Below are 21,602 nucleotides of genomic sequence, written 5' to 3'. Positions count from 1 at the left end.
TCGACACTGTTGCTGTTGTTGTTGTTGTTGTTGTTGTTGTTGTTGAAATATCGGGAGTCTCATATCCCCATTTAAACGCGGTAAGAACCCGTTATTATGTGCTTTAATTATGATAATAACCGCGTAAACTTAAAACAATGTATACACAAAAAAAAAACAAAAGTAAGCCCAAAGAAAAAAAAACAGATTAAAGAAAAGGTTAACGTCGTGTCTTATAGGGAAGTCAAGGAATTGGCCTTTGATAGACTGGAATGGAAAATGCTACACCGACAAGAGCGTGGCTCTGATGTGAAATCTTCAGTGTTCGTCACTTATTTGGACAAGATGACAAGTAACCGAGAGTTCCATTCTCATTACATTTCCACTCGCACTTACGAATATCTTGGAACGTAAATATGTAGGTAGTACGCTTTCATTATTCGACTTATTTATCCTCATTATATTAACAAAGTACTCGCGAAGACAAAAACACTTATTTCTTATACAAACGTAAGAAGGTACCTATAATTTCACTAGCTTTTGCCCCGCGACTTCGTCCGCGTGGCTTGTTATAAAAGAGAAATCTTTGTGTGTGCGGGAGTCCATATCAAATTTCAAGCATCTAACTTATGCAGTTCAGATTTTTTCATATTTCTTTTTCCCGCTAACTCCCATTTTTCAAAATAAAGCCATAACTAAACTTTATATTTACTAAGGTATGCATGCATGCTAGATTGAAAACATATATCTTACGCGGTTTCGATTTTTTCATACAAATATTTTTTCCCGCTCACTCCCGTTCCCGTGGGAATTCTGCAATATCCTGTTGCAACTAAACTTTAATTTAACTTAGGTACGTGCATGTCAAATTTCAAGCGTCTATCTCAAATGGTTTAGATTTTTCATACAAAAGGATTTTCCCGCTAATTCCCATTCCCGTGGGAATTCCGGGAATTCCTTTCTTAAGGCACCTCAACAGTACCTAAGCTACGTCCCTTCCAAATTTCAAGTGCCTACGTTTACCCGTTTAGGCTGTGCGTTGATATGTCAGCCAGTCAGTTTCTCCTTTAATATATTTAGATTTGGTAGGTAAATGCCATGTTCTTAACCTAGAAATGATAACGACGTCTGCAAAACAAAAAAATTGTAATTTTATTTATTTATTGTTCTTCTTCCATCTTGTGGGTTGTGAGGTGAATTACCAACCCCATCAACCCTGGTGTCAGGGTTATTGTTGAGCCGCCAAAGGCCTCTGACATGGCTCATGTAACGACTACGTACTTACATCTGTAAGTAAGCACGGATCATCTTAGTTTCGGACACTCGGGTGATCAGCCTGCAATGATCTAACCAAACCAGGATTCGAACCCAGGACCTCCGGATCGTGAGCCCAACGCTTAACCGCCGGACCACGGAGGCCGTTTACACTGGAGAAGAAATGGCAAGTACATAACTCAACTTATAATACTTACTTGTTCGTTTTTGCATACACTTTCTTTCTACGAATAATATACTACGTACAGTCATGAGCAATATCATGTACCCACTTTAGAACCCTGTCGCACTATCATATTTAACATTTAATGAGACTTAGCTTTAATTTGTCAAAAAAGTTAATGTGACATGGTTTCAAAGATTATACACAATTAGTACTCGCGACTGTACAGAACGGCAAATCTCCGCTCCCCACCTCAGTCATTGAACTAGGTTTAGCCCGATTTTAGTTCGATTCCGGAATAAAGGCTAGCAAAAACAACTTAAGGCAATAAGACCCACCATTGCGCCTGATCGGTATAATAAAGACGGAGTTTACTGTATTTTATGCAAAGTCTTGTCGAGTCTGAATATTAATATTGATACCAGTAGGCTCTGCACGGTACCCGCCGCGCGCGGCGCGAATTATATTAAGCGCTTCGACCAATAAACGATACGAATGCTGTCTACGTAGATGGACGCCAAACGGCTATTGGTCGAAGGCCTCGATTAATTCGCGCTGCGCGCGGCACAGTTACCGTGCAGAGCCTACAGGTGGGTTTAAGGCTTTAGGGACAAAAAAGAAAAGTAAGTAAGTACGGCGCACGTTACTTTGAAACGATTATCTTGATTGATTAACATTTATATTTGTACTGTAAGCCGCGGCGTCCTCTAATAATAAATACTTTCTTTCTTTGTTAATAATACACGTACAGTGTAATACAGAAAAACAGTCAGGTTTCAGTATTTTATAATACAGCTGATTATTCTGAGTTAATATCAAGTGGAATTTTTCATCGCAAAAGTATAGAATTGAAAATAATTAAAAAAAAAACTAAAAAAATCATGAATTTTGCGACGAAAAATTCCACTTGATATTAACTCAGAATCATGGCCTGAATCATCCCCCTGAGTATTCGTTACGATGTCACTAACACCCTGTATATAAAAAAATAACTTCAGACTTAAATTTTTTGACTTTACAATATGTGTTAGTACTGTGGTATACCTATCTAAATAAACAAAATAAATATCATTACATACTTACATGATGTATGGAAGTAATATTCACGCTATGAAGTCACGTCTTCTATCAGAATTGAAATCGTTATTCTACGCTAGATTGTTCGCTGTTAGGTCGTCCAATAAATAACTTAGCCGACATGCCCTCCATTTAGGAGCTAGGCTGTTGCGAACAATGGAGGCTTGGATGTATGTGCACACGTCGCCTTACGAATAAAATGAAGACTAAAATAGCAGGTTTAAAATATAGTCCGCGTCACGAAAGAAGTCACCTAAAAAAGAAAAAAAAGAAGAAGAGAGAGAGAAAGAGAGAGACGAATGAGAGAGTGAGAGGGGGAGAGTAGAAGTTGCCTTCGGCCGCGGCGCTAATGTCTCAGATGAGTGACTTACCAGGCTACGTTCACCAAAAATTGTATAGATGGCGCTGTACAACTTTAACGTGATAACCTATTTTCTCATTACTCGGGCACATAGTAAATACAATCTAATGACAGAAGCATTGGCAAGACGGGAAGACAACAGATGGACTAAGGCTGTTACTGAATGGTGGCCAAGGGATGGTATGCGATATCGAATCGTGGTCGGATGACATTTTTTTTTTAATGAAAAACAAACGGTAGATTTACAAATCATCCCCACCAAACTTATGAAGTTTGATGGCGAGTAGCGCTGTTGTGAGGTATGCCGGAAAGCAATGGATGAGACTTGCACAGGACCGGAAAGGATGGCGTGAAAGAGAGGAGGCTTATACCCAGCAGTGGGTGGACACACGGCTGAGTAGATAGATAGGCCGAAGCATACATAAAAATAATTGTTGCTTGATATTAAGATCACATTATGTATAGAATTATGTTGCTACCTATATTGCTTCTCTTTATTTTGATGAGATGTCCTTAAAAAGTATATTATGTTGTTATGATTACTTAATTATCAGTTATCTTTGACTTTGTCATCACCCTATTACCTATTACGGGATCGTAACATAAAATAAGTAAGATTGCATCACGCTTCTATGTAAGATGGGGTTGGCATAGGTGTAGTATACACTCCCAATCTTCGCCAGCGTAAGTCCCATGTAACAGAAGGCGAGCCTTTTGCCATGGGTATTTTTTTCCGCACCAATTTTTAATCACACAATGGTGCTAACTCCTGCAGAAGCCGTCTAATTTTATTTTAAGTAATACCTGTCATTTTCTTATCTGCCTAAAAATAAAGGGACGGGTAATCGACAGGCATAAAATCTATGGAACACACCTCAATTTTAAGCAGAAATCTAAAACAACCGTCTATAAATTGTACATCAGCCAATAATCCGACAAAGTTAAGTAGACACAAAACAAATGGATTACATACCAGCGAGATGCCTATTTTATTCACCCGGGTGATTCGTTCGTTTTAAAATTAACTTGTTGACAATCCGTCCTTTTCCTTTCCGGCGGATAAAAAAAATGACGGGTATAACTTAAAATAAAATTAGGAGGTGTCTGCAGGAATCGGGGCCATTTTCTCTTCCGACTCTTATCTTTAACCTGAAAACGCTTGAATCTTATTCGCAGACGTTTTTTGAACCAATAAATCCAACAGAACCTATTTTAATAATAAATAAGAAATCTCATTGGGAATCCGTTCTGCTTTAAATATTGCTTTGCGGCCCTCGAGGTACGAAGTGGGGCAGCCCTGCCTCTTAAATTCCAGGGGTGTTCACGTGACCAGAATACGGGGCGCATTCTTATCACCTATGAATTAATTTTAACAATATTTTTTTTATAATATTGGTAAATACTTCCCTTCTGCATTGGGACACACACAGCCAATCTCACGCCTGTAATCTCTAATCGGGTGTGCAGAGATACAAGTAATCGAAGACAAATGCATTGGAAATAAAAATAAACATAAAAACAGTTCAGATGTTTAACATCCCGTTTCGTATAATACGACATATGACATGATTTTTGCTATACGGAACATCACAATACAAAAACTTCACTCTCTTAAATACTATTGGTGTAGACAGATCCATAACGCACCAGAAATTTACTTGTACTTAATAGAATAAAAAGTTTTTATTTTTAAGTGAAAAATTATTTAGTTTAAATTATTTTTATTTATTTATTTCAAATTATTTAATAAATTTTATTAATTTAATAAATTGTATTTACATTCATTAAATACAAAATAAAAAAGTACAGCAAAGTATTATTATAATGTTAATGAATTTATCCAATGATTATTTACTATTATATAAGGACATTTTTATTTTATTTTAATTTTATTAGCATCATGTTACAGTGTATATTTTTATTTTACATACCTATTCTGGCGAAACAAGCTGTACCTAAATGTAATATTGTGAACTTTACCACCTTGTTTCCTGTAAATAAATGATTGATTAATTGAAAAAAAAAAATATTCCCAAGAAAGGAATGACGAACCATTTATGATGACATTTTCACTAAAAACATCATCATTCATCATCATTTCATTTTTTTTTTAAATTTTGCATTGAAATAAATGAAATAATCCATACTAATATTAGGTATAAATGCCAAAGTAACTCTATCGGTTTGTCTGTCTGTTACGTTTTCACTCTTAAACCACGGAACCCATTTAGAAAGAGAGATAGTTTGAGACCTAGCGAACAAAGGATAGATTTCATCTGGGAATTCATCCCCTAAGGGAATGGAAAAAACGTGCCGTGCGCAATAATGGAAGTCCACGCGGAAAAAGCAACAGACGGAATGTTCACTAGAAATAAAATAAAGCGTTAAAGGTGGTATGGAACTGCGGATTTTGTGGCATTTAGATGGGGACACCGTCACACGACAACGACGAAAGCCACATTAAAGCAATTCATCTAAAAAAAAAAAACAATATCCTAGTTTACAGGAAGCCAAATCAGATACTTTTTACAAAACGTCTTTTTTGTGACGTGAGTTATTGTAGATTTATACTTATTGAACTACTTGGCCGGACAAATGGGGAGCGCTGAAGGCTCTCTCTCTCTCACCCGGTACAACGTTTAAGACAAAAAGCCTGAGGGTGCCCAGTTGGGCGCGAACCTCGGCTCAGGGCGTCGTCTGAGAGGAAAAATATTTGAAGGAATTACTCGACCCTAGTGGGTCGATAGTGATAAGCGCTGATTGAGGGAAATCGTCGACCACGCCGGCGGGGTCGGTATCGGGGACCGAATGTTACAAAACGTCAAAACACGAAATCACTATGGGATTCCAATCTGTGACGTCACAGAACAAATTGATAAAATGTCACACTTATTATTATGTTTTTTGTGATCAAAATTCATAAATAAGTTAAAAATAAATAAGAAAATGTGATCGACAGACATAGACCTGTTGTTATTTAGTTAGTAATCAAAATTTTATAGTTTATTTTTGACGTAGTAGCCCAGTTGATAGAACGATTGCCTCTCACTTTGAGGTCGCAGTTTCGAATTCAGCAAAGGCTTAAACCAATAAAACATAAATTATTGTCACGTGCTCAGCGGTGAAGGAAAACATCGTGAGGAAACCCGACATTCCGGAGAAATGCATTTTCGGAGGTATGTGACCTAACCTAACCTGTGTTGGGCTGGTTTTCCCTTCGCGGGTTGAACGTCAGACAAGCAGTCGCTTCTGTAAAAAACCGGACCTGTCAAATCTTCAAGTTAGGTAAGCGGACCCTGTGAAAAACGGGATAATGCTAGGGAGATGATGATTGTTGACGTAGGATACTACCCCATTTGACACTGATCACTGAATTCGACTGTATGAGTATGAATTCATGTTTGGATAGATAATTATTATCACAGTGCATCGGGCACGCTCGTTGACGCGCGAGTGCCTGACTTCTACTCCATTCTAAGAGCTAGAACTGCCTCCTTCTTGGACCGGCTCCGTAATAGCCAGAACGGTATCCTGATGACTATCAGTGAAGACTTCGCAAACCCTTTTGCAAAATATTGGACGTGCCTTCATCGGCCTGGGAAAACATAACAATAATATTGTATTACCTATTTTATTTCATATTTTATATCATTTTATTGTATAGTTTTATTTTAGTTCTATTTTTTTTTTCATCTTTTATTTTTGTATATGGTTTTTTATGCCTGAAATAAATGACTTATTATTATTATATTATTATCACGTGGTTTCCAGGATTTGTGCCCGGTTAATGGCAATAGTCTCGGCCCCTATTAAATGGGGCTTAAACATAGCTGACGAGGAGTGGGTGAGTATACTATGCACCTCTGTCTAACCCATCGGGGATACAGGCGTGATGCTATGCTATGTGTGTGTCAATTACCACCCCCTCCGCCCACTCCCCTCAGCTATTGTCTTCCATACACCGGACAAAGCGACCGGAAGTCACGTGGTTGCCGACGGGCGGATATTGGCGACATCGGATGTGACGTAGAGTAGTGCAGTGTATGACGGTTCGAATTTCGAATAGTGATTTAAAACGTGTTTGCTTTGGTTTATAAATAGTTTTACGCAGGATTTCTCTAGTTTTGGGAGTAAAGATAAAAAATTAAAAAAAAAAACCTCGATTCCCATAGAGGCGGCTGATCAGCTCGCGACACCAAACACTTCAGAACCCCGATACCGACCCCGCTGGCGTGGTCGACGATTTCCCTCATTAAGCACTTATCGCTATCGACTAGGGTCGATTAATTACTTCAAATATTTTTCCTCAGACGCACTGAGCTGAGGTTCGCGTCCAATTGGGAACCCTCTGACCTGTCGTCTTAAATTTTGTACCGGGTGAGAGCCCTCAGCGCTTCCCATTTGTTCGGCCAAGTATTTAATGCCATCTGCGGCAAATCTACAATAATTCACATAAAAAAAAAATACTCGACAGCAGAAAAAGCGCGCTGTAAAAAGTAATTTGTATCACAGAACAGGTAAGGTCGATTTTTGTTATGGTAATTTAATATACTTATTCGGGAAAACAAAAAAAACTTAAAAAAAAATTACGTATAGATGAAGCAATGGGTGAAATATAAGCCGACTGATACTGACAGCGTTTGAACTCCAAGTATTTGTGTAATATTGAATTTCTACGTAGCAAACTTTGTATTTTGATCCCCTTATTATTAAAACGAAATTTAAATGGTGTAGGTATTGAAAATTCTGAAAAAAAAGTATTTATACTTCATATTTGTTAAGCAATTTGTAACCTCACAAAATTTACCTTTTTATAAATATATGTGTGTGTGTGCGTGTGTTTTGTGTTTTATTGTTATTTGAATTATTTTACCACCATTTTGTATTCTATGTGTTCTCGCAAATAAATTGATTTGATTTGATTTTAGAATAGACTAGATATAGAAGTATAGATAAGCTGCTTAAATTATATTGGGTGTTTAAGCTCGCCAACAAACTGTTTGGCAGTTTGGCTAAACATATTTAAAAAAATAATAACATTTTTTTTTTATTTATAAAGTGTATTTGTATTGTATTGTATATTTTTTGTAAAACTGTGTATATTTTTTTGATAAATAAAAAATAAAAAAGTATTAATAGGAAAGGAACCTTTATATCGCCGACGCACCCACAGTGGAGCAGCGTGGTGGGGTTTGCCCCTCCGGTCGATTAAGTTTGACTGACTGATTGACTGTTTTTTACATTATTTTTATAAAACTTACCGTGATGATAACGCTGCTAAACTAATGACGACATTACTTACTTACCTGTAAAAGAGAAATTCACGTTAAAAAATATAGTTTGCCAACTGCAAATAAGGTCACAAACACCATATCTTATTCATAACATAACATAAACAGCCTATATACGTCCCACTGGGCATGGGTGTCCCCTCAATCAACCGGAGAGGGTATGGAGCATACCCCACCACGCTGCTCCAGTGCAGGTTGGTGGAGGTGTTTGGGCTAGTAGCCGGTAACGTGCCTTCCGAAGTACGGAATCATCTCACTTTTACGGGCAATCAGGGGTTTAAGCCTGCAATGTCGTTACTACACAAACGGACAGTATCACAAAATGATTTCGATAATATCACCGTCGGGAACCGAACCTGGACCTACAAATCGTGAGCACAACACTCTGACCTCTTATTCTTTACCGTATATTTATAAAAGTACTTATAAAGCAAGACTGCATTAAAGAACATGATACGCTCTTCAGTACAGCCTTGAGGCGGCCCTGTCGACCTGGATCCGGCCCTCGCCAGGTACGGATTAAGTGCTCACTTTTATTCTCAAGGCTCCTTTTACTGTCTCCGGTGTCATAAACCGACGATGATGACGACCGCAGCGGGAAAATTGTGGGCTTTTATTTTTATTTACCTTAATAAAATTGGATTTTCTTAGGTGCTTTTTAAATTATGACGAAGATTGATGTTACCCTATTTATACTTAAACAACGATCTTGTTTCCTGCAGACACCTCCTAATTATTATATTATATACAGGGTGGCCCAGAAGTTCAGGTTCAAAATGAAAAATTAGATAGAGGGGCTCATTAGCTACCAGAAACACCCCCATGTATGTTCAGCAATTATTTACGGTTTAGGAGATATGACCCATTTTGTACCTTTTTCTAGATTTTCTACCTTACTTCATAAATAATCATTTTGTTGCTATCCCTTTCTTAATAAATATTTTATTTTACTTCACAACTATGCCTAAGGCTGTGTACCTCTCAATCAAAGATAAATCAAAGTCAAATCAAGTATAAAAAAAAAGTTATCGGAAGTTAAAGTGAGAATTCGACCAAAATTGTTACAGTTGTTAAAACTTCGCCGAAGTATAATAAACACATGAGATTGTCATGGACCATGAAAGTATTTCTAAAAACTGCTCCATTTAATAGGCTTTTAGAAACGTCCAAAAAAAGTACCCTTAATATGGGCAAAAAACTAAGTAATTAGCCCTCAAAGATTGCAAGACAGACAGATTTGAAGGAAAATTTGACATTCTCATACAATGTAGCTTCTTCTTTCTAACGTTGTTAAAGGTGCTCAAAGACACATTTTCAGTTAAAAGTAAATAAAAATCACGCTTATAATCGCTAACAGGGTAGACATAGCAACAATCCGAAGACAAAACTTGCAGTCACTTTTGGTATTCGTATTTTAATGAAGGTACATAGATTTCAAGGAAAAAGTTATCCCCAAACACTGTTGGTGATTCATACTTTTGGATACTAAAATAAAATCTGTCTTTGAGCACCTTTAACAACGTTAGAAAGAAGCAGCTACATTGTATGAGAATGTCAAATTTTCCTTCAAATCTGTCTCTCTTGCAATCTTTGAGGGCTAATTACTTAGTTTTATGCCCTTATTAAGGGTACTTTTTTTGGATGTTTCTAAAAGCCTATTAAATGGAGCAGTTTTTAGAAATACTTTTATTGTCCATGACAATCTCATGTGTTTATTATTCTTCGGCGAAGTTTTAACAACTGTAACAATTTTGGTCGAATTCTCACTTTGACTTCCGATAACTTTTTTTTTATACTTGATTTGACTTTGATTTATCTTTGGTTGAGCGGTACACAGCCTTAGGCATAGTTGTGAAGTAAAATAAAATAATTATTAAGAAAGGGATAGCGACAAAATGATTATTTCTGAAGTAAGGTAGAAAATCTAGAAAAAGGTACAAAATGGGTCATATCTCCTAAACCGTAAATAATTGCTGAACATACATGGGGGTGTTTCTGATAGCTAATGAGCCCCTCAATCTAATTTTTCATTTTGAACCTGAACTTCTGGGCCACCCTGTATAGCTACAAACCCACTGACTGACTGATGGATTTCATGAGACCTATTAAAATCTTGGTCGAATACAATTTCCGGTAAAAAGAAAACAAAATGGCCGCCATAGAAAGTTTCGAACTAAACCACGCGACATCTAGTTTAAGTTATATGTGGAAGTTACGTGGTTTTTTACGTGGAAGCCTGTAATTGACTTTCTGCTAACTACCTTTGTATTTATTTGTGGTTGAAGCTGTTAACTCCCTGAAAAAAATAATACCTGTCATTTTCTTATCCGGGACGGATGGTTGACAGCTAATTTTGAAATGTATGAATAACCTGGGTATGATAAAACGGGTATGCAACCTAGATACCAATCCGAGGTTATTGGTCAATATAAAAATTTGAGATGGTTTTATTTAATATGCCCAAGAGTTTCTACAACAAACCTGTCAATTTAATTCGGGAAAAAAAATATCACATTTTTTTACCTGGATTCAAACTAAATTATGTAATATAGTCTATTGCGAGGATTTGTTATTTGTATTTTTTTATTATTATTATTTTGTAAATAAATTTTATTCCATTTATTTGAACGAAAAAATATATATACTTATTTGAAATACTTGTTTCTGATTTTTTCCGCCGCGACTTTCAACTATAGTTTGTATATCATGGCCGTGACTCGCATCATTCGGCACAACAATTTAGCAACTCGCTGAGCAAGCGACTTGTACCAGTTACTTGATGCGGGATTATTGCTGACTAGAGAACACTCAACGGCCAGACTACTTGACAGACAGACGGCGATTCTATTTTTTATTTTGGTCAAAAGAAGTAGATATTAAAATAAATATTCTGGTAATTCTGGATACAAAAGTTGCTGATTCCAGTACCCACTTTAGAACACTGTCGCACTCTCATATTTGACATTTAATAAGACATACGGTTTAATTTGTCAAAAAAGTTAATGTGACATGGTTTCAAAATATTATTCGCGACCGTACACACCATGTAAGTTTATTTTAAGTTATACCTGTCATTATCTTATCCGTCGAAAAGGAAACGGATGGATAATCGACAGGCATAAAATTTATGCAACACACGTCAATTTTAGGCACAAATCTAAAATAACCCTCTAAAAATTTTACATTGGTCAATAACCCGACAGAATTAAGTAGACAGCACACGCCAAACGGATTGCATATGAGCGAGATATGTTAAATTAACAGCTTTTAATCATACGTCCCTTTCCTTTTTGGCTGATAAGAAAGTGACAGGTATAACTTAAAATAAATAAATATAGGAAATGTCTTCAGGGGTCATGTCCAATATACAAGTAATTGGGTCGTGTACTATGTTCAAGATAATTTATGAAATTCTGATTACTAAATAAAGACAGATCTAAAAGTACCGAAAAACATTTTCTTTTACTATAATTTTTATCAAGAAAAACGTAATAATAAATCCGACATTTTATCACGTTTTTGTATGACGTCACAGTGTGCTTTTTCATACAAATTCCACAGTAATTTCGCGTTATGACGTTTAGTAAAATGTAACCGATTTGACTAGTTGGAAACTATCCTATTACCTACATCGCTTTATAGTGAAGCTTCGTAAGCGGAATTGTAGCGTTGACAGTGTCTTTCCGAACGGCCACCCCCGCTACGGTGAGTCTCTATACGGCGAGTGGCCTTATTTTCCCTCTACGTCGAGCGAGTTTTGATGTTATAGTACAATTATGGTAAAAACTGTTTTGCTGTTTTCTTATACTTTTCAGTTCGTTGTTTTTATATAAGTAGTAGTGCCTATTATTTTTATTAAGCGAATGTTTGAAAAATCGAATAAAAAAAATCCGATGTGATTTTTAACAAAACCTCGCTACAGACACGGTAGTTTCAATCCAGGTATAAAATTTTAATCTTAGTTTTACCTGGCATGAAAGTAGCATGTCTATTCCAAGGTTTATTCAAATAAAATATCAAATACCTCACAATCACAGAAATAATATTTGAATTTCATTTTAAAACTATTGTGTTTGAATCATAACTCGTGGTAGCCTAGTTGGAAGAACGCTTGCCTCTCAATTTGAGCTCGCATGTTCGAATCCAGCACAGGCTTAAACCAATAAAAGTCGAATTTTTGTTTGGATGATTATCACGTGTTCATCGGTGAAGGAAAACATCAGAAAAGCATCTTCGGAGTAAGGTATGTGATCTTACCTAGCATGTATTGGGCTGGTTTTCCCTTCGCGGGTTGGAAGGTCAGACGGCAGTCGCTTCTGTAAAAAACCGGACCTGTCAAAACTTCAAGTTAGGACTCTGTGAAAAATTGAATAATGCTAGTCTCAACCCAAGTGTTTGAATCACGAAGTTTCTCAATATGGTTACTGAAGAAATCTTGGCATGTGTACTAACCCCTTGAGGAACAACAAGAGGTAACAAAAGTGTATTTTGTTGAGGGTTACCGTGTGAGGCTCGTGCTGAGTGACAGCGGAAGATGTAGTGGAGAATATCAAACTGTCCTCTTCTCGTTTTAAGTTTACGCGGTTATTATCATAATTAAAACACGTAATAACGGGTTATAATAAATTTAAAAAAAAAACAAGGGGGTAAAACAACAAAAGGGGGGTGAAAAATTATGGATCTACCTACTCCACTCCAATCTCATCAGTCATCCCGTGATCATGGCACTTGCAACAGTGTCGAAATATCGGGAGTCTCATATCCCTACTTTAAACGCGGTAAGAACCCGTCATTATGTGTCCTCTTCTTATCGTTTTGATGGTATTCATATCCTTTCAGGCCGGTACTTTGAATAGCGGATGTCAGACCGCAAGTGGGGAGTCGTGGACACTGAAAATAAAAAAAATCGTAGCAATTTGGTTCACTCTCGCTGCCGTCACTAATACGCTACCCGCTCGCTTACAAGGACTAATATTCGCTTCCCGCTTTAAATGAGTACGCAGCTTTACCCTCAAAGAAAAGAAGGAAGATATTTCTGGTGATAGTGCCACGAGATTAAGGATAATTCGCACTGTATCCCTTATGTAGCGATAAAGAAGAGGAGTCGCTAACAATTAAATAAATTTAATAGGAAATGCAAATTAAGTAATTTAAATTATTATAGATTAACATGAACATAGTTAAAAGGTAACAACGGTAAAAATGGGAATCGAACCTCACCTACCTCCGTTGATCAACGAAAGTTTTAAATATTATGCCAAAAGGTATACCAAACACTGAAACGATGCCGCACGGGGCTTTAAGAATTTTGAAAAGGCTTCCTAAATAAATATTAACAAATAGCGGAAATAATATTTAAAAAACGTTCAGGAATATAAAAAGGAACACAAAAGCAATTTGGTTCTTCGCAGCCGTAGTTATTCCGTCGATCCGTCCGTCTTGTAGGGACCGTTGAAGCGATACAGCTTCGGGTCAGGAAACGGGTAACGGCAAGTGACAGGAACCGCAGAGTCGGAGCGATCGTAGCGACTTCGCAGTCGCAACTCGAATCATATATAGGATCCGTGGGGATGGGGCGGCTTCGCACACGATGTAGCTCCAGGTAAAAAACAAAACCCAAGGGGATTTCCCTTATCTACAAAGATAAATAATAAAATAGAAAAGAGGAATCAAAGAAAAAGAAGAAAGAAGAGCAAACCAACACGAACTTACCAGGGAAAATGAAATATTATAATTATATCACCAGAAATTACGTTTTACGTTTCACAATTAAAACAGCACATTTAATAACACATACAGAACATTAAATTAGATTTTCCAGATAAAATACAAGAAAACCAATAGTCAGCCACAAAGAATATCTCTCAAATGTCAAGAAACAAACAAACCATGGAGACAAATTCATATTTCAAATTTTAAATATAGCATACGTCCAAAAAGCCAGAAAAAGAAAACTTGATAAGCAAAAAGATTGCGCTGCAGCAAAATTACGCTGCAGTCATCCCCCTTCCAGAGAGAAGAATGGAAACCAGGAAGACTAGATGAAGTAAAGTGCAAGAACAGTGGAAGGTGTAAACGAGAAGGTAGGAACGGTAGACATGATCAAAGGTAAAGCTAAAACGAAATACGAAAAAGAAGGGTAAGGTGGATATAAAATGAACTACCAAAACGGATGAGAATGACAAGAATGAAATAAAACAACGACAAGACGAAAATACTAAAACTAAACGATCCCAGATTGAATACCACAATCACTATTACAAAGCGGTTAACCACAAGGAAACCTTGAAAGAGTAAAAAAAAACAAGGTACGCACCTAAAACTAAATTGAACACGTCGCGAACGCAAACTTAAAACCTAAACAAATCTGTTCTAAACCTAGACAAAGAAAGCAGAAAAGAAAACAAGAACAACAAACAAGCAAAGTGTTTACAAAAATATACAAAGTTTAAAATAAGTAACGTGCGAAAATAAACACGCATGTGTCAAATACAAAATGGGGTCAACGCTTTTCGAAAAAAATTTAGTCAGCGTGACGTAAAAATCCAACACCCTGACACGCCATGATGTGTCAGGTGTTCAAAAACATGACATGGCAATAGGTAACAATGGTGATGACAAACAACATGCATGATAATGAGTCCAAGGAGAATAAATTACGGAAAAAAAAAGTTAAGGGACGAATGAACATACTTCGCGAAGCACCACCGCCACAGAAAAGGAAAAAAAAAAGTGAAACTTCGCGGGCGGAAGGAAGGGATTTAAATGTAAATTTATTTCAAAATGTCTTTAATGTGATACGTGCCGACATGACCAGTATCCATATCACGCAGGACGTAAACTTGTCGTGAAACCACCTGGAGTACTGAAGCGCGAATAAAACGCGGAGACAATTTTCCGCAGCGGAATTCATCCTCGGAAGAACGAGCAAAATTTCTTCTCCAAACGATATCACCGACAGTGAGGACTGGCGATGATCTATGGGAGTTATAGCGTCTGGAGTTAGCTAAAAAGGAGCAAGCCAAATTATCTGCTACTTTAGAAAAAACATCACTCAAATGGCCGAATACAGCCGCGAATAATCGGAAGCGATACAGCTTCGGGTCAGGAAACGGGTAACGGCAAGTGACAGGAACCGCAGAGTCGGAGCGATCGTAGCGACTTCGCAGTCGCAACTCGAATCATATATAGGATCCGTGGGGATGGGGCGGCTTCGCACACGATGTAGCTCCAGGTAAAAAACAAAACCCAAGGGGATTTCCCTTATCTACAAAGATAAATAATAAAATAGAAAAGAGGAATCAAAGAAAAAGAAGAAAGAAGAGCAAACCAACACGAACTTACCAGGGAAAATGAAATACTATAATTATATCACCAGAAATTACGTTTTACGTTTCACAATTAAAACAGCACATTTAATAACACATACAGAACATTAAATTAGATTTTCCAGATAAAATACAAGAAAACCAATAGTCAGCCACAAAGAATATCTCTCAAATGTCAAGAAACAAACAAACCATGGAGACAAATTCATATTTCAAATTTTAAATATAGCATACGTCCAAAAAGCCAGAAAAAGAAAACTTGATAAGCAAAAAGATTGCGCTGCAGCAAAATTACGCTGCACTTATTACAACCGTGTGTTCTATGGAAGAATATTGTAATCATCAGAGTAAAATAAATTATTATTAATCGTAAGTGGGACATTACAAATACTAGCTGGCTGTACTCCGTCTACGTGGACGATTTCACCCCAAACTTTTTGTAGTGGTGGGTATTTGTAAAAGACTTGTCTTATAAAATAAATCAGTTGTTGTCCGAACGTCGCGTGTTTCATTGCAATCACAACATGGTGGCAGCGGTAAATTGAAATAACAGTGTTATTTGTGCAGTATTTGTGTATTTCAAGCAAGTATATCGTTGATAGTTGGAGTGCGGGTTTAGTGTAGTGTGGGACATTCGTGTATTATTAAGAAAAAGTCGTTTCAACAATTAACAATGGAGCACGCGCGGCCACCGTCTGAATTAAACATGGAGGGAGGTCCTGTCAGCAGAGCTGATGCGTGGAAACGGTGGAAACAACAATTCATGATATTTATGAAGGCGTCGGGGGTGAAGAAAGAGTCTGCTAGCGTGCAGGCTAGTTTACTTGTGAACCTGATCGGATCCGAAGGTTACGACGTGTATCAAACTTTCCAATTTAAAAACGACGATGAGCGCGATGACGTGGACGAAATAATAAGAAAGTTCGACATTTATTTCGGAACAAAAGAGAACATAACGTTGCTGCGATATAATTTTTTTATGCGTAACCAAGGAGAAGGGGAATCAATTCAACAATATGTGACGTCATTACGTCTTCTCAGTAAAAGGTGCGAGTTCGGGTCGCTCGAGGAGGAGCTGATTAAGGACCGCATCGTGTGTGGGGTGCGCAGCGGAACGGTCCGGGACCGCCTGCTGCGGTGTGATGACCTTAATCTCGATAAGGCCGTCAAAATGTGTCAAGCCGAAGAAGTGTCACAGGAGACTAGTCGCCATATGACCGCGAGGGGCGCGGGAGGCGGAGATAGTGTAGTGCACGTAGACAGGGTGCAGCAGCGCGGGGCGCGGACGACGCAACGAGGGCGCCAGCTGGCCGGCGGCGGCGGCAGCGCGGGCGCAGGGCCGGCGCGCGGGCCGCGCGGGGCGGCGGCTAGCGCCTGCCGCGGCTGCGGCGGCGTGCGCTGTGTCACGGGCCGATGCCCGGCGCAGCATGTCACCTGTTACGTATGCGGTAATCGTGGACACTTCGCACGGGTATGTAAGTCGAATGCTTTTCATAATAATCACGTGAGAAGGGTGTACGAAATTGAGCGTGACGACAGTGATAGTGGGGAATTTGTCGGGTTGGATGAGTGCGAATCGTTTTATATTTCAGTGATTAAAAGTGAAAAAGTCTGTTCGGAAGAATGGTATGAAACTCTTTCGTGTGAAAATGGATCAGAAAAATTTAAGTTGGACACTGGTGCAGATATAAATGTAATATCATTCAAACAATTTTGTTACTTCGGATTTGATAGCAGTATGATAAGGAAAAATAAAATTAAGTTAGAATCATACAGTGGGAATCAAATACCGATAAAAGGAATCTGTGATTTGTTATGGTCACATAAGAATGTTACTTATAAATTACAATTTGCAATAGCGGATATGGAATGTCAAAGTGTGCTGGGACGGAAAACTTGTGAAGAACTAAATTTAGTAAAACGAGTTCATTCTATTATTTGTAACAAAAACAGCGATTTATTTACGGGGATAGGATGTTTACCGGGTAAATACCATATAGTAGTCGATGAGTCAATACAACCAGTAGTTTGTGCTTCACGAAAGATACCATTAGGTTTACGTGACCGCTTAGTTGAAGAGCTCAAGAGAATGGAAGACTTAGGCGTCATCAGAAAAGTAAGCCATCCTACCCGATGGGTGCATCCACTAGTGCTAGTAGCTAAAAAGAATAACGGCATCCGCGTGTGCTTAGACCCGCGCGAGCTGAACCGTGCAGTGCGGCGCGCGCACTTCCAGCTGCCCACGGTGGCGGAGCTGGCGGCGCGGCTGGCGGGCGCGCGCTACTTCAGCGTGCTCGACGCCAACTCGGGCTTCTGGGCGGTGCAGCTGGACGAGGACAGCGCCGACCTCTGTACTTTTGCGACACCCTTCGGTCGTTATCAGTTTTTACGCTTACCGTTTGGGATTAGTTGTGCTTCCGAAGTATTTCACGGGAAAATGAGGCAACTTCTGGAAGACCTGGACGGTACGGATAGCTTCGTAGATGATATTATTGTGTGGGGCCAAACGAGACAAGAACACGATAGGAGATTGAATGCTTTATTAAAACGAGCGAGAGAGATAAATCTAAAGTTTAACAAAAATAAGTGTAAAATAGGGGTGCAGGAAGTCACTTATTTAGGCCACATCTTTGATGCCAATGGAATGAGACCGGATAGTAACAAAGTGACAGCTATATTGGACATGCCACCGCCAACGGATAGGAAAAGTTTAGAGCGTTTTTTAGGGGCTGTGAACTACTTGGCTAAGTTTATTCCGAACTATTCCCAGCATGCTATTCCACTCACAAATTTATTAAAAAAGGAGAATAGCTGGCGGTGGGAGTATAGTGAACAGGCAGCATTCGACAAATTAAAGGTATGTGTAAGCTCTGCCCCGGTGCTGGCGCTGTACGACGTGTCGCGGCCGACCGTGCTGTCGGTGGACGCGAGCAGCGATGCGCTGGGCGCCGTGCTCATGCAGGACGGCCGACCCGTTGAGTACGCGTCGCGCACGCTCACGCCCGCGCAACGCCGCTACGCACAGATTGAAAAGGAGCTTCTCGCCATAGTATTCGCGTGTGAAAGGTTCCATCAATACGTGTATGGGAAACAAAGAATAGTCGTGGAGTCGGATCATAAACCTCTGGAAAGTATATTTAGGAAACCTTTGATGTCCGTTCCAGCACGCTTACAACGCATGATGTTAAGAATACAGGGGTACGATTTAGTGGTATGTTACAAGCCGGGAAAGTTCATGTATATTGCTGACACATTGTCACGCGCACCGCTACCTGATTTATATAGTGAAGAAATTCACAACAATGTTGTAGATCAAATCAAATTGGTAGTTAACAATTTGCCTATATCAAACAAAAAGTTAACTTTGATAAAAAAGGAAACCAAATCAGATGAACAATTTCAAAAGTTAATACAATATATTAAAGAAGGTTGGCCGAATCATAAATATAATGTTAATGAGAACATAAGGGAGTATTGGGCTATGAAAGATGATTTATATGTTATTGATGACGTAATATTTAAAGAAAATACGGTGTTGATACCAGCCGCGTTGAGGGAACAAATGTTATATATAGTGCACGAGGGACATCAGGGCATAGATCGGTGTAAGCGGCGCGCGAGGCAGGTGATATTTTGGCCGAATATATCAAGAGATATTGAACAGTATGTCAAACGGTGTAGCATTTGTCGGGAGTGCTCAAACATGCCCGCGAAAGAACCATTGATGAACATAGATGTACCAAATTTACCATGGGCGAAGTTGGGTTCAGATCTGTTCGAATACAGGAAAAAATACTTTTTACTCATCGTGGATTATTTTTCGAATTTTGTGGAAGTTTTTGAACTAAATAATATATCATCAATCAGTGTAATAAAGTGTATGAAAGAAACATTTGCACGCCACGGGATACCGGAGACGCTAATCAGCGACAATGGTACACAGTACTCCAGCCGAGAGTTTAAACAATTTGCTAATGAGTGGGGATTTGACCATGTGACGTCATCTCCTAATTACGCACAAGCTAACGGAAAAAGCGAGCGGGCGGTGCAAACTGTAAAGTCTTTATTGACCAAAGCGGTTAAAAGTGGTACTGATTTTCAGTTATCATTGCTGAACTACAGAAACACGCCCCGCGATGGTTTGAGCTCACCCGCACAAATGTTAATGAGTCGGAGATTACGATGTAAACTCCCAGTCAGCTCAGACTGCTTACAACCAAAACTAATAGATCAGTCAGAGTACAATACAATAAAAAAGAACCAATTAAAATCAAAATTAAATTACGACAAGCGAGTAAGACCCTTGTCTGAGCTGAAGGAGGGTGACCGTGTTATATGTATAAATGGAAAAACAAGAATTCCCAGCACTGTACTTCACCGAGCTGCAACTCCGCGTGCTTACATTGTTCAAAACAAATTGGGAGCAAGATACAGACGCAATCGGCGTCACTTAATCAAATGTGAGAATGCGGAATGTAGCAACATAAAAAATGAAGCGCAGAGTGTAGGCGACAGTGTGAATCCCAACAAAGATGAATGCGTACCGGAGGCTCCTCCATTAAATAAACAGTTATACTTGAAACCAGACTCAATTAAAGAAGAAAATTCAAATCAATTGGGATCCACAATGCCGCCCCCGCGATACAGAAGACCTATTACCCGTAGTTTCGCAAAGAAGCTCAATTTGGAAATAGATTAAAAATTAATTATATATAGTAACTAATTTTAAGGGGTGGTGGATTAGGATTATAACAAGTTATTATGTAAGTTTTAAAAGGGGGAAATGTAGTGGTGGGTATTTGTAAAAGACTTGTCTTATAAAATAAATCAGTTGTTGTCCGAACGTCGCGTGTTTCATTGCAATCACAACACTTTTCATATTGCAACTTGCTTGTTGTCTTCTAAAACTGATGGGTTAAAAAAAGTAACATCGTAGCAATTCACCTTAAAATGTTGGGATGTTTGCGGCGGCGCGTGTTGAAGGCTTTCACGCCATCATTCGCAAACGAATCGCTTCCCTGATGTGCAGAGTGAGATGTAGCCCGAACGGCATTCTGAAGGCATTATCAGATAAGCCAGATTGCCCTTTTTGGAGGCACTGGAATGCGATCCACGTGGCCTTTTAATTCTTTTAATTGTTTGTTTTTCTTAATTGGTGTGTTTATTTTTTGTCCGTGTGTAATTATGTTGTCTGTGTATAACTTTATTATGGGCATCGCCTGAAATAAATGCTTTTTATTTTATATTTTATTTTTTTTTAAAACCAATATTGCAATTTGAAATATGTTCGCTCGTACTTTTATATGCGCAAATGTCAAATTGCAATATTACTTTTTTAGATGAATTGCTTCGATGTGGCCTTTTTAACCTCCAAATAGTTAAATTTCATGGTCTAAACTTTAATCTATCATTAGGGTAAACGTATTGCGAAAATTCTATTCTAGTAAACACTTGGAAGTATTATACTGAGAAATCAAATCGGCAAATCCTTATATTGTAGTTTTTGACTGATACATTCCTAAAATTTTCTATAGTTCTTTCTGCGATATTGCATTACGAACGAAATTCGTCCACTCAAAGCTGTCCGTTCACAGCAAAGGATTCGATATCCTTAACCAAAATTCTTCTGGAACGTTCTAGAAACTTCCAGCGATACTCGCTGCAAATCTAGTTGGATCTCCTGTGTCTCAACCACGGATATACAGCGACTGGTTAGAGCAAGTTGACTTTACGTGTGGGTATTTGGAGTAACGTACGTTTTCCTCGGACGGTGTTGAATATTTGGCTGGACAAATGGGTACCAATTTAGAACTAAAGTGTCAGAATTCTCCTCAAAAGCAATGTTTGGAAATATGGTATAAATTGCTTTTGCGGAACTTTCGATAGTTAGAGTATGTTGACCTTGAAAAGCATCTATTACTATGGATATCGTTTGTGCCATAGTGTCGATAACATCGATAGTATATATAATAATATAATATAATAACGTTTATTGAAATAAGTTTTTACATTTTTATGCATTGAAACCCTGTCTCCCAAACTAGGCAAACCTGTGTCTTGGGAGACAGTGCCTTCCCAATCTATGTACTTATACTTATATACTAATTAAACAGTGGCAATACTACGGT

This window comes from Pectinophora gossypiella, chromosome 21 (assembly GCF_024362695.1).
Source record: "Pectinophora gossypiella chromosome 21, ilPecGoss1.1, whole genome shotgun sequence".
In the NCBI taxonomy this organism is placed as follows: Eukaryota; Metazoa; Arthropoda; class Insecta; order Lepidoptera; family Gelechiidae; genus Pectinophora; species Pectinophora gossypiella.
The sequence above is the reverse complement of the archived record's forward strand: the minus strand, read 5'-3'. Positions refer to the sequence as shown.